The sequence below is a fragment of the Bos indicus x Bos taurus genome, chromosome 3 (assembly GCF_003369695.1).
Source record: "Bos indicus x Bos taurus breed Angus x Brahman F1 hybrid chromosome 3, Bos_hybrid_MaternalHap_v2.0, whole genome shotgun sequence".
In the NCBI taxonomy this organism is placed as follows: domain Eukaryota; kingdom Metazoa; phylum Chordata; class Mammalia; order Artiodactyla; family Bovidae; genus Bos; species Bos indicus x Bos taurus.
Genome location: NC_040078.1, coordinates 40,434,700 through 40,446,882, shown reverse-complemented (window position 1 = coordinate 40,446,882; position 12,183 = coordinate 40,434,700). Strand labels below are relative to the sequence as shown.

Below are 12,183 nucleotides of genomic sequence, written 5' to 3'. Positions count from 1 at the left end.
GTGGGCTTCCCTGGTGGCACAGATGGTAAAACATCTGTCTAAGGCAGGAGACCTGGGTTCAGTCCCTGGGTAGGGAAGATCCCCTGGGGAATGAAATGGCAACCCACTTCAGTACTTTTGCCTAGAAAACTCCATAGATGGAGGAGCCTGGTAGGCTACAGTCCATGGGGTCGCAAAGAGTCGGACATGACTGAACAACTTCACTGGTTGCAACTTCACTGGTGCATGGGTTGGAAAGGAATTTCCAGACATGAGACAGAATGAGAGGAGAATAATGTTTATTAGACTGAGAGACACTGTTAGAACAGCAGGCCAGCTGCAGAGAGCCAAACCCTTTCACAGGCTAGCAATCAATATTTATAGCCTCAAGACAGAGAAAATTTCTATTGGAATGCTGGCATTTGGTGATTGATTAGGATGCTGTAGGGTAATATATTAGGTATTTGACCTAGTATGGAGGTCAGAGAACTGGCCAGCTTAGATCTGGAGGCTCATGGTAACAATTGCTGTGGGGCTTAGTCAGTGCCAGAGATTTTTATCCTATGACCTTGGTATAGTGCTCCAGAATTTTGATTGGATATCATCAGTGGCAATTATTTTATCTGCACTTGTGGTATAAGAGCTATTATAATAGGAAAAAGTGAAGTCAAAGGCTCTAAAACTAACCCTCTCCCAATCAAGATTGTAAAATAAAAACATTATATCACAGCAACAGAAGTGATGTGGTGGCAGATTTTTGAGCCATCCTTAAAGACGTGAAGGAGTAATCAGATCCTGGAGGAGGGTATAAATTTGCCCATTCCTACAGCTCCTCTTTCAGATGTGACATTTTTATGACAGCAAATTAACATGGTCTCAGGTATATGGTATGCACTCTTTGATCTGATGAACCATTCTTTCCATCCCTATCAGGAAAGAGGATTAGACACTTCAAATTTATTTGGGACAGAAAGTAGTATGTATTTATGGCCTAGCTCCAGGATATGATAACTCTCCTGCCTTCTGTCATAATATAGTCAGAGAATCTTTTACCATCTGGCCATTCTGCAGAATATCATCCTCGTCCTCTATATTGATGACATCATGTTAAACTGAGTGACCACAGTGTGTTACGCATGCTGGAGGCCATAGAAAGTCGCCTATGCTACAGAAGATAGAAGATAAAACATATGAAGATTCAGGATCTGTCCTTTCAGTGAAGATTTTTGAGATCCAGTTGGCTGTTGCATGTCTAGACAAGTTATTCAAAGTAAAGCATATATATAAAATTATATGTGTATGGTACCATATACCTTCCACCATTAAAAAAAGAAGGATGACATTTGGTAGAAGACCTCTTAAAGTTTCAGAGGTAGCATATTTCATACTCATAAATGTTACTCTGCTCTGCTCCCTGGATGATACAAAAGACTGCTAGTTTTGGATAGGGTGGAGAATAGGAAAGGCATCTTCAGTAGATCCAGGCTGTATAGCAAGCAGCACAAGTGCCCTGGAGTCCTTATGGTTTTAGAATATCAGTAGTGGAAAAAAAATGCTGTGTGTGAGTTTTACAGAAAGCCTCAGTTGAAGAATTTGGAGCTACTTGAATAGGAATGAAGTTTAAAGAATTTCGCATTATATGTTACTGTGCCCAAGAGAGCATTCACAATGAAAGGAGCACCAAATTAGAGAAAATGACCAGTTGGCAAAAGCCAACATCTATGATTGGCTATCCAAGTGTTGGCACAAGGAGTACAATAATGGAAGGGCTATGACGACAGAAATGGAGGCCATGCATAGGTCCAGTTAACATGGGTCAGCTGGAGCTGGACGAGGAACCAGTACCTGAGGATGACAGAGCAGCTGATGCAGAAGATCTGGCGAAGAAGCCAAATGACCACTGCCAGAGTCAGCAGCTGGGCTGTGATGAATGTCCAAGAGCTGGACATTCCTGGAGCCTGAAGACCCAGACATCAAAACCTGAACCTGCCCTTACTTCTTATATGAAAATAAAGCAGAAAAAAATGCAGATAAAATTACCATCACTGATGACATACAATCAAAGTCTGGTCAAAGTTGAGCATCCAATACAAAATTATCTTTCAAGGAAACTAACCAGCCATTTTGTGACAAGTTGATTACATTGTACTCTTTCACTATGGAAATTCCTGATTGTACAAGATCCTACAGTCATTTCAAAGAGGGTATCATCTCTTTCCTTTTTTAGCAGGGCCAGTGCTTCCTGACTGGGTCATTAAGAGTTATGCTGTGGTGCACAGCAGTGTGCATGTTTCTTTAAAGAAGAGATCTCTGAATCATCTTCCAGAAAAGAGGTGTGATAAAGCAGAATATAATAGAGTGAGAAAATTCTGCACACCCAAAGGATTCAGAGGAATCTGAAGATTCAAAATTTTCTGAAACATTGAGTCAGAAATACTCATCTGATACCACCAAACCTCACATTTCTCTAATCAGGGCTCAGGGTGGTGTGCCAGACTTTCCCAGGTTGAGCATTCAACCTCCTCTAGAAATCAATTACAATTATGTACTGGACCTGATGCTCAGTTTTTTCTGCAATACACTTGAAAAATAAAAGAACTTCGTTGACTGCTGAAGGGGCTTCTTGGATTTTGTACATGGATGTTCAGTTTAGTTCAGTTCAGTTCAGTAGCTCAGTCATGTCTGACTCTGTGACCCCATGGACTGCAGCAAGCCAGGCTTCCCTGTCCATCACCAGCTCCTGGAGCTTGCTCAAACTCATGTCCATTGAATCAGTGATGCCATCCAACCATCTCATCCTCTTTTGCCCCTTTCTTCTCCTGCCTTCAGTCTTTCCCAGCATCAGGGTCTTTTCCAGTGAGTCAGTTCTTCACATCAGGTGGCCAAAGTATTAGAGCTTCAGCTTCAGCATCAGTTCTTCCAATGAATATTCAGGACTGATTTCTTTTAGAATTGACTGGTTTGATCTCCTTGCAGTCCAAAGGACTCTCAAGAGTCTCCTCCAACACCACAGCTCAAAAGCATAAATTCAGATGTTCAGTCATTTCAGTCACTTAGTCATGTCCAACTCTTTGCAACCCCATGGAATGCAGAATGCCAGGCTTCCCTGTCCATCACCAACTCCTGGAGTTTACACAAACTTATGTCCATTGAGTTGGTGATGCCATACAACCACCTCATCCTTTGTTGTCCCCTTCTCCTCCCTCCCTCAGTCTTTCCCAGCATCAGAGTCTTTTCAAATGAGTCAGCTCTTTGCACCAGGTGGCCAAAGTATTGGAGTTTCAGCTTCAACATCAGTCCTTCCAATGAATATTGAGGACTGTTTCCCTTTCGGATGGACTGGGTGGATCTCCTTGCAGTCCAAGGGACTCTCAAGAGTTTTCTCCAACAATGCAATTCAAAAGTTGGTGACTAATCATCTCATGCTTAAAATTTCCTTTTATTTCTCTCATATGTCAATTACCTCCAGCAGCAGTCATCCAGTTTCATAGTTTTTCTTTCCCTTGAACTTCTGATATGCCTGAGATATTGCATCTGCTAGGGGGAATGTATTATATTAATTATTACTATTATATTCCTATTATTATCATTATTTTAGAAATTTTAGAGGAAAAATTTAAAAATCAGGTCTCAAGTGATAGCATTTCTTATAACATGTTGGCATTTATTTTTCCAGCTCCCATGAAAACATTAACTTATTATAGCTTCCCCAAATGTACATATCATAACCCTTTTTGGAGAATCATAAAACCATTCATTGATAATTCAGATTCAGATTCAGACTTGAGCTATGCAAAAATATTTTATATTGAGAAATGTTACAAGTTTCTAAATGTTCGTTTCTCTGTGGCTTTTTTCTATATATAAGAACATGAAAGCCTGAACGAACTTCAAGGTGGCAGGCAGAGAATCTGTGTGGGAGTGTTCATAAAGGAACCCAGATTTCCTGCTTTCTGCCTACATGTTTCAATAACTGGTTTTCTTTGGTTTCCACTGTCTCTTTATAAGCATTAAATTTTGTTAAACAATACAAATTTTAAGTTAAGCACATTGAATCATTCTGACAATATTTGAAATTAAAGTCATTGGGTTTTAGTTCTGTAAATCTACACATTTATATTATTTTAAATAGAATGATTTTAAATGTGTGTAATGAACAAAATCAAATGACTTCCACTTATTACTGCATTGCCAATGAGGATAAATTGTATATAAAATGGCTAGATTTTCTGTTCGTCTCTATTCATTTTTAGTGAAGTTTCAGGCATTATCAAAAGTTTTTCAACATTTATTGAATATTTACAGTATTTTTGGCACTGTTTTATATACTTGACAAAAAATAACTCATTTTCCTAACACTTTTATAAGGTATATACTATAAAGTCCCCATTTTTCAGATAAAGAAAAGGACAGAGAAATTAAAGAATTTGCTTGAGTCATGTAGCTTGAACTAGGAATATTGTTCCTTCATCTGTGCAAAAAAAGGGCTGGCTGATTCGTATCTTGGAGTTTCTGCTCAAATGTCACTTCCTCAAAATGACATTTCCTACAATATACTTCACAGAAATTATAATCAGGAATTATCATCCACTTATGTGTTGACTAGTCTATTTTTGATATTGTCAATCAGATTGCAAGCTTCATGAAGGAATAAAGTTTACCTGTCTGCTGCTGTGTCATGAATGTCTATCACTGAGTAAGGAACTCATTAAATATTTCACAAGTGAATGAATAAACACTTCTTTGAAATAGCACATGAAGTACATCTCCATCATACTTCTTCAATTAAAACAACTCTTCTCTACTTTCAGATAAATTTCAGGATCATTTTGTTTAAGTTTGATCAAAATTGCTGTAAATATTTAAATTAACTTAGCATGTATGAAGTTTTTTGAAAAATTCATTTTTTACAATCCAAGAGTATAGTATATATTTAACTTAGGTTTTATTTTTCCTGACTTTCAGGTATTGTTTTGTTATCTTTATAGAGCCCTCTCCTATTTATCAATGTATCAATAAACCCTTGGGGTTTATTGTTGCCATGGTCTAATAGTAAGAAAAGTCCTAGTAACATGCTAGTCGTACTAGTACTGCACCAGCTCTTGGTGACAGTGCTAAGAGAAGAAGTGGGAGTCGAAGGAGAGTAGGAAGAATAAGAATAACTGTCCTAAGCAAATTAGTGTAGGAGTGGTAGGAATTATTGCCATGTGAGTAAGGATTTCTCTCAATTCTTATTTTCCAATTACTATTGGTTAATGGAAGCTATTAACTTCTGTCAAACAGAACTGCTTTATGAATTCTAACATTTATTCATCTAGTTTCTTAGATTTTCTTAAGATATAAAATGCACAGCTTATTCTTATCTGGAAGATAGAAAAACTACCAGCAACATTAGATAAATAATAGTGGTAGTAAATGTAGGCAGGTTTGTGACACAGGCAGGAATGTGACACATTAAGGGGAAAATGCACATAATCTGTGTATCTCTTATGGAAAAATAAGCCTAGATTTTCCAATTAGGAACACAAGTTCAGTTCAGTTCAGTCGCTCAGTCGTGTCCGACTCTTTGCAACCCCATGAATCGCAGCACGCCAGGCCTCCCTGTCCATCACCAACTCCTGGAGTTCACCCAGACTCATGTCCATCGAGTCAGTGATGCCATCCAGCCATCTCATCCTCTGTGGTCCCCTTCTCCTCCTGCCCTCAATCCCTCCCAGCATCAGGGTCTTTTCCAGTGAGTCAACTCTTCACATGAGGTGGCCAAAGTACTGGAGTTTCAGCTTCAGCATCATTCCTTCCAAAGAAATCCCAGGGCTGATCTTCAGAATGGACTGGTTGGATCTCCTTGCAGTCCAAGGGACTCTCAAGAGTCTTAGCCAACACCACAGTTCAAAAGCATCAATTCTTCAGCGCTCAGCCTTCTTCACAGTCCAACTCTCACATCCATACATGACCACTGGGAAAACCATAGCCGTGACTAGACGAACCTTTGTTGGCAAAGTAATGTCTCTGCTTTTGAATATGCTATCTAGGTTGGTCATAACTTTCCTTCCAAGGAGCAAGCGTCTTTTAATTTCATGGCTGCAGTCACCATCTGTAGTGATTTTGGAGCCCAGAAAAATGAAGTCTGACACTGTTTCCACTGTTTCCCCATCTATTTCCCATGAAGTGGTGGGACCGGATGCCATGATCTTCGTTTTCTGAATGTTGAGCTTGAAGCCAACTTTTTGACTCTCCTCTTTCACTTTCATCAAGAGGCTTTTTAGTTCCTCTTCACTTTCTGTCATAAGGATGATGTCATCTGCATATCTGAGGTTACTGATATTTCTCCCGGCAATCTTGATTCCAGCTTGCGCTTCGTCCAGCCCAGCATTTCTCATGATGTACTCTGCATAGAAGTTAAATAAGCAGGGTGACGATATACAGCCTTGATGTACTCCTTTTCCTATTTGGAACCAGTCTGTTGTTCCATGTCCAGTTCTAACTGTTGCTTCCTGACCTGCATACCAATTTCTCAAGAGGCAGATCAGGTGGTCTGGTATTCCCATCTCTTTCAGAATTTTCCACAGTTGATTGTGATCCACACAGTCAAAGGCTTTGGCATAGTCAATAAAGCAGAAATAGATGTTTTTCTGGAACTCTCTTGCTTTTTTCCATGATCCAATGGATGTTGCCAATTTGATTTCTGGTTCCTCTGCCTTTTCTAAAACCAGCTTGAACATCAGGAAGTTCATGGTTCACATATTGCTGAAGCCTGGCTTGGAGAATTTTGAGCATTACTTTACTAGCTTGTAAGATGAGTGCAATTGTGCAGTAGTTTGAGCATTCTTTGGCATTGCCTTTCCTTGGGATTGGAATGAAAACTGACCTTTTCCAGTCCTCTGGCCACTGCTGAGTTTTCCAAATTTGCTGGCATATTGAGTTCAACATTTTCACAGCATCATCCTTCAGGATTTGAAACAGCTCAACTGGAATTCCATCACCTCCACTAGCTTTGTTCGTAGTGATGCTTTCTAAGGCCCACTTGACTTCACATTCCAGGATGTCTGGCTCTAGGTCAGTGATCACACCATCGTGATTATCTGGATCGTGAAGATCTTTTTTGTACAGTTCTTCTGTGTATTCTTGCCACCTCTTCTTAATATCTTCTGCTTCTGTTAGGTCCATACCATTTCCGTCCTTTATCGAGCCCATCTTTGCATGAAATGTTCCCTTGGTATCTCTGATTTTCTTGAAGAGATCTCTAATCTTTCCAATTCTGTTGTTTTCCTCTATTTCTTTGCATTGATCGCTGAAGAGGGCTTTCTTATCTCTTCTGGCTATTCTTTGGAACTCTGAATTCAGATGCTTATATCTTTCCTTTTCTCCTTTGCTTTTCACTTCTCTTCTTTTCACAGCTATTTGTAAGGCCTCCCCAGACAGCCATTTTACTTTTTTGCATTTCTTTTCCATGGGGATGGTCTTGATCCCTGTCTCCTGTACAATGTCATGAACTTCATTCCATAGTTCATCAGGCACTCTGTCTATTCGATCTAGGCCCTTAAATCTATTCCTCACTTCCACTGTATAATCATAAGGGATTTGATTTAGGTCATACCTGAATGGTCTGGTGGTTTTCCCTACTTTCTTCAATTTCAGTCTGATTTTGGCAATAAGGAGTTCATGATCTGAGCCACAGTCAGCTCCTGGTCTTGTTTTTGCTGACTGTATAGAGCTTCTCCATCTTTGGCTGCAAAGAATATAATCAATCTGATTTTGGTGTTGACCATCTGGTGATGTTCATGTATAGAGTCTTCTCTTGTGTTGTTGGAAGAGGGTGTTTGTTATGACCAGTGCATTTTCTTGGCAAAACTCTATTAGTCTTTGCCCTGCTTCATTCCGTATTCCAAGGCCAAATTTGCCTGTTACTCCAGGCTTTCTTGACTTCCTACTTTTGCATTCCAGTCCCCTATAATGAAAAGGACATCTTTTTTGGGTGTTAGTTCTAAAAGATCTTGTAGGTCTTCATAGAACCGTTCAACTTCCGCTTCTTCAGTGTTACTGGTTGGGGCATAGACTTGGATTACTGTGATATTGAATGGTTTGCCTTGGAAACATCAGAGATCATTCTGTCATTTTTGAGATTGCATCCAAGTACTGCATTTCAGACTCTTTGGTTGACCATGATGGCTACTCCATTTCTTCTGAGGGATTCCTGCCTGCAGTAGTAGATATAATGGTCATCTGAGTTAAACTCACCCATTCCAGTCCATTTCAGTTCGCTGATTCCTAGAACGTCGACATTCACTCTTGTTTGACCACTTCCAATTTGCCTTGATTCATGGTCCTGACATTCCAGGTTCCTAGGCAATATTGCTCTTTACAGCATCGGACCTTGCTTCTATCACCAGTCACATCCACAGCTGGGTATTCTTTTTGCTTTGAACACAAATTAGGTAACCAAAAAGCAAGTGATATATACTAATAATGAAGTAAGTGAAGAACAATTTTAAAAACACAAGGAAAATAATACCTTTTTTCTTAGGGCTTTATATACTAAATAAATATGTTATGACTAGATAGTCTGTTATTTTGTTTTCCCACAAATTTGAAGATATTTCTGAGGTGCAGAATAATAGTTGATCCCAAGTTTATTTCCCTGGAGAAGAGACAACTCTAACAATTGTCACAGTGATTTTCTAGAGTTGAAGTTGCAAAACGCAGACATTGCAAACTTGGAGAAAGTTTCACACTATACAGAACATGGATAGATTTGGGGTACAATAAATCCACAAACATTAAGACCAATTTAGATATTTATAAGGAATATATAGGGAGAGTTGAGAGGAGAACTTTGACTAGCTAGAAAACGGACTTCTTGAAAAATATTTAACAAGATCATTCAAATTGTGTGCCTAAATGAACACTGAAGTTAGGGAGAATGAAAATTTTATTTAAATACATAATATCAGTGTAAAGGATGCATGCATGCATGCATGCTAAGTCGTTTCAGTTGTGTCCGACTCTGTGCGACCCCATAGACGGCAGCCCACCAGGCTCCTCTGTTCCTGGGATTCTCCAGGCAAGAATACTGGAGTGGGTTGCCATTTCCTTCTCAATGCATGTATGCATGCTAAGTTGCTTCAGTTGTGTTCAACTCTGTGCAACCCCATAGACGGCAGCCCACCAGGCTCCTCTATTCCTGGGATTCTCCTGGCAAGAATACTGGGGTGGGTTGCCAAAGGATAGTATACTATAAAGATAATAAAAATAAAAAAGAATAGTCTGCAAAAGAGTTGAAAGTCTCCATAAGCAAGGTCATTGACACTTAGCTCATAATTTTGTATTTATAAGTTTCATTTTTCATATTATATTTCATTATTTCATACATACTTTATCTGTAGATATTTCCATAATGAAATTCTGTTTACTTCAAAAAAAAGGAAGGAATATATAATCTTTTAAAAAACCTCTCATGAAGAAAGGATATGTTTAGCTTACATGTTCAGAGTAAAAATGTTGTTTTACTTATCTATGTATTAGAAAAGCATCAACAAAATCAACTCTTCTCTCTTTCTCTTAGACACACACACACAGAAATAGTGAGCATCATGAAAATTACAGATTTAAAAGATCAAGTTGTTCACATGAGATTATTTAGAGATTATAAAGATGATTATTTTCTCAAAGATAATGTCTACATTTTGGATAGTCTCAACAAAAGTGTTTGTGTTTTTTAAATCTGTCCATGGAATGTCTTTAGGTGTGATAATACTGAATATTGTAACATATGGAAAAAGAACAATTTGTGCCGTATTTCTTAGAAGTGAAAATGATCTTTCCACTGAAATAGCCAAGTACTGTCATTCCAAATTTTTGACAAGTTTCTTCAAAGACTTTTATAATAGAACAGAATCCAGGTACTCAGGAGACCTTTCTGCTGAAATGGACTGCAATATCAGCTTGTGTTTTCCATGCAGTCATATTGGCATTCAAATATATAGCTCAGAATATATCTAAAGCAATTTACTTAATGAGTGCATATAATTTGTTTTTGTGGTTGTTGATTTGCTAAGTCATGTCCAACTCTTTGGGACCCTGTGGAATGTGTAGCCCCCCAGGCTCCTCTGTCCATGGGATTTCTCAGGCAAGAATTCTGCAGTGGGTTGCCATTTCCTTCTCCAGGGGATCTTCCCCACCCAGGGGATCAAACCCACGTCTCCTACATTGCAGGTGGATTCTTTGCCACTGAGCCACCAGGTAAGCCAATATGTACATCCATATCTATGTTCATGTCGTCCCACTATCATAAAGGCTCCCTGGTTGCAAGAACTGCACAGAAACCAAAAAGTGATTATAAGTGATTTTTGTTTTATTATGTGAAGTTTTTTCTATAATAAATAAATATTTATTTTGTTTTCAGTAAAAATGTAATTTTAAATGAGTTTTAGAATAACTGCAGGGGCAACTGAATAGGAATACTATCAAAGATCAAGTTTAGTTTTGAAAGGCAGGGCCCCCTGGACATAATTTAGATTGAAGGAGATTAGACACAGAATTAATTTAGTCTCCTTAATAAATCCACAGAAATGAAGCAGGAGGTCCTCCATGTCTGTCTGTTGGGTACAAAGTAGGGTTGGTGTTGACATCTGAAATAAGAACTTGTGGAGGACTCAGCAACATTATGGCAGGCAGATACTGGTTCCAGAACTTTAAAACAACAAGGATGTCTTTTGTGCACCTTTGATTTGCAAAACCCAGTATTTCATAGAACATAGCAGGGAAACATATGGTCTCCAGTGCAGGAAAATAAGCTAGATAAGAGGAAAGTCCCAGGCCTGAGAATACAAGAAACTTCAGAAGAGGTTAAGGCTGGATTGACTAGATTAAGTGTCCCACCCACCATTTACCCTATCCACTCCAAAGATACTGTACAGTGGTTTTAGCTTTCCACTGTACTTGCAAGGAAAAGGGTAGTACTTGTGTTTGTTTCTGATTGTGTGTGTGTGCTCAGTTGTATCTGACTCTTTGAAACCCCATGGACTGTAGCCCGCCAGGCTCTTCTGTCCATGGGATTTCCCAGGTAAGAATACTGGAGTGCGTTGCCATGTCCTCCTCCAGGGGATCTTCTTGACCCAGGATACAACCCACATCTCCTGAGTCTCCTGCATTGGTAGGTAGATCTTTACCACTGAGCAGTCTAGGAAGCCCTCAGGTCAAAATATATATCCAGGTTAATAACTGATATCAGTACTTCCTAACTTTGTTGTTTAGTCGCTAAGTTGTGTTCGATTCTGCAATGCCTTGGGCTGCAGCATGCCAGGGTCCTCTGTCCTCCACTGATTTCCAGAGTTTGCTCAAATTTATGTCCATTGAGTAGGTGATACTATCTAACCATCTCATCTTCTGCCACCCCATTCTCCTTTTGCCTTCCTATTTAGGGAAAACCTTAACCTGTGTTAAGTGATATTATGGATTTCTCCCATCCCTTTTGCTAATATTTGATGAAGAAATGAAAGCAAGCTGTAATCTGTGCTGGAGACCAGTAAGAGGATATGGTGTGTACTCATGCATGTTTAGTACATCTATAGCTGGATCCACCAATATAAAAATTAACTTTTTTTTGTTGTGTATTTAAATTTATTTAATTTTTTATTGAAGGATAATTGCTTTACAGAATTTTGATGTTTTCTATCAAACCTCAGCATGAATCAGCCATAGGTATGCATATATCCCCTCCCTTTTGAACCTCCCTCCCATCTTCCTCCCCATCCCATCCCTTTAGGTTGATACAGAGCCCCTGTTTGAGTTTCCTGAGCCATATAGCAAATTCCCATTGGCTATCTATTTTACATAAGGTAATATAAGCTTTAATGAGACTAAAGAATAAAGGTGCTTTCTTTCATATTTACTTTGGCAAGTTTGATTTACAGACATGAGGGGAATATAATTTAGTTCAAAGTACCTATATTTTTTTTGAAGTTTTTGTTCTTATACAGTCAGTAGGAAATTGCAATTTAATTGAGGAATTTATTTTCTTATAAATGTGTGTTTGTGTCCTAAATTTTATATTTGCTTTGCTAGATTGTATGAAAGGGAAGAATTTTTTCCATTTTTGACAGTTCACTAACATGGTTTTAAAGAGATTTCAATTCTAAATCAACTTCACCAATGTATGTTGTTATTTAAGTGAATTCAGGCAACACCATTAACTAATCTATCCTC

The 12,183-nt window shown here is 38.7% G+C and overlaps 1 pseudogene; it reads left to right on the top strand.

Annotated features, from left to right (window-relative positions):
* Positions 1-1,790: 1,790 nt before the first annotated feature.
* Positions 1,791-12,183, top strand: part of LOC113890314 — a 54,978-nt pseudogene continuing 44,585 nt past the window's right edge.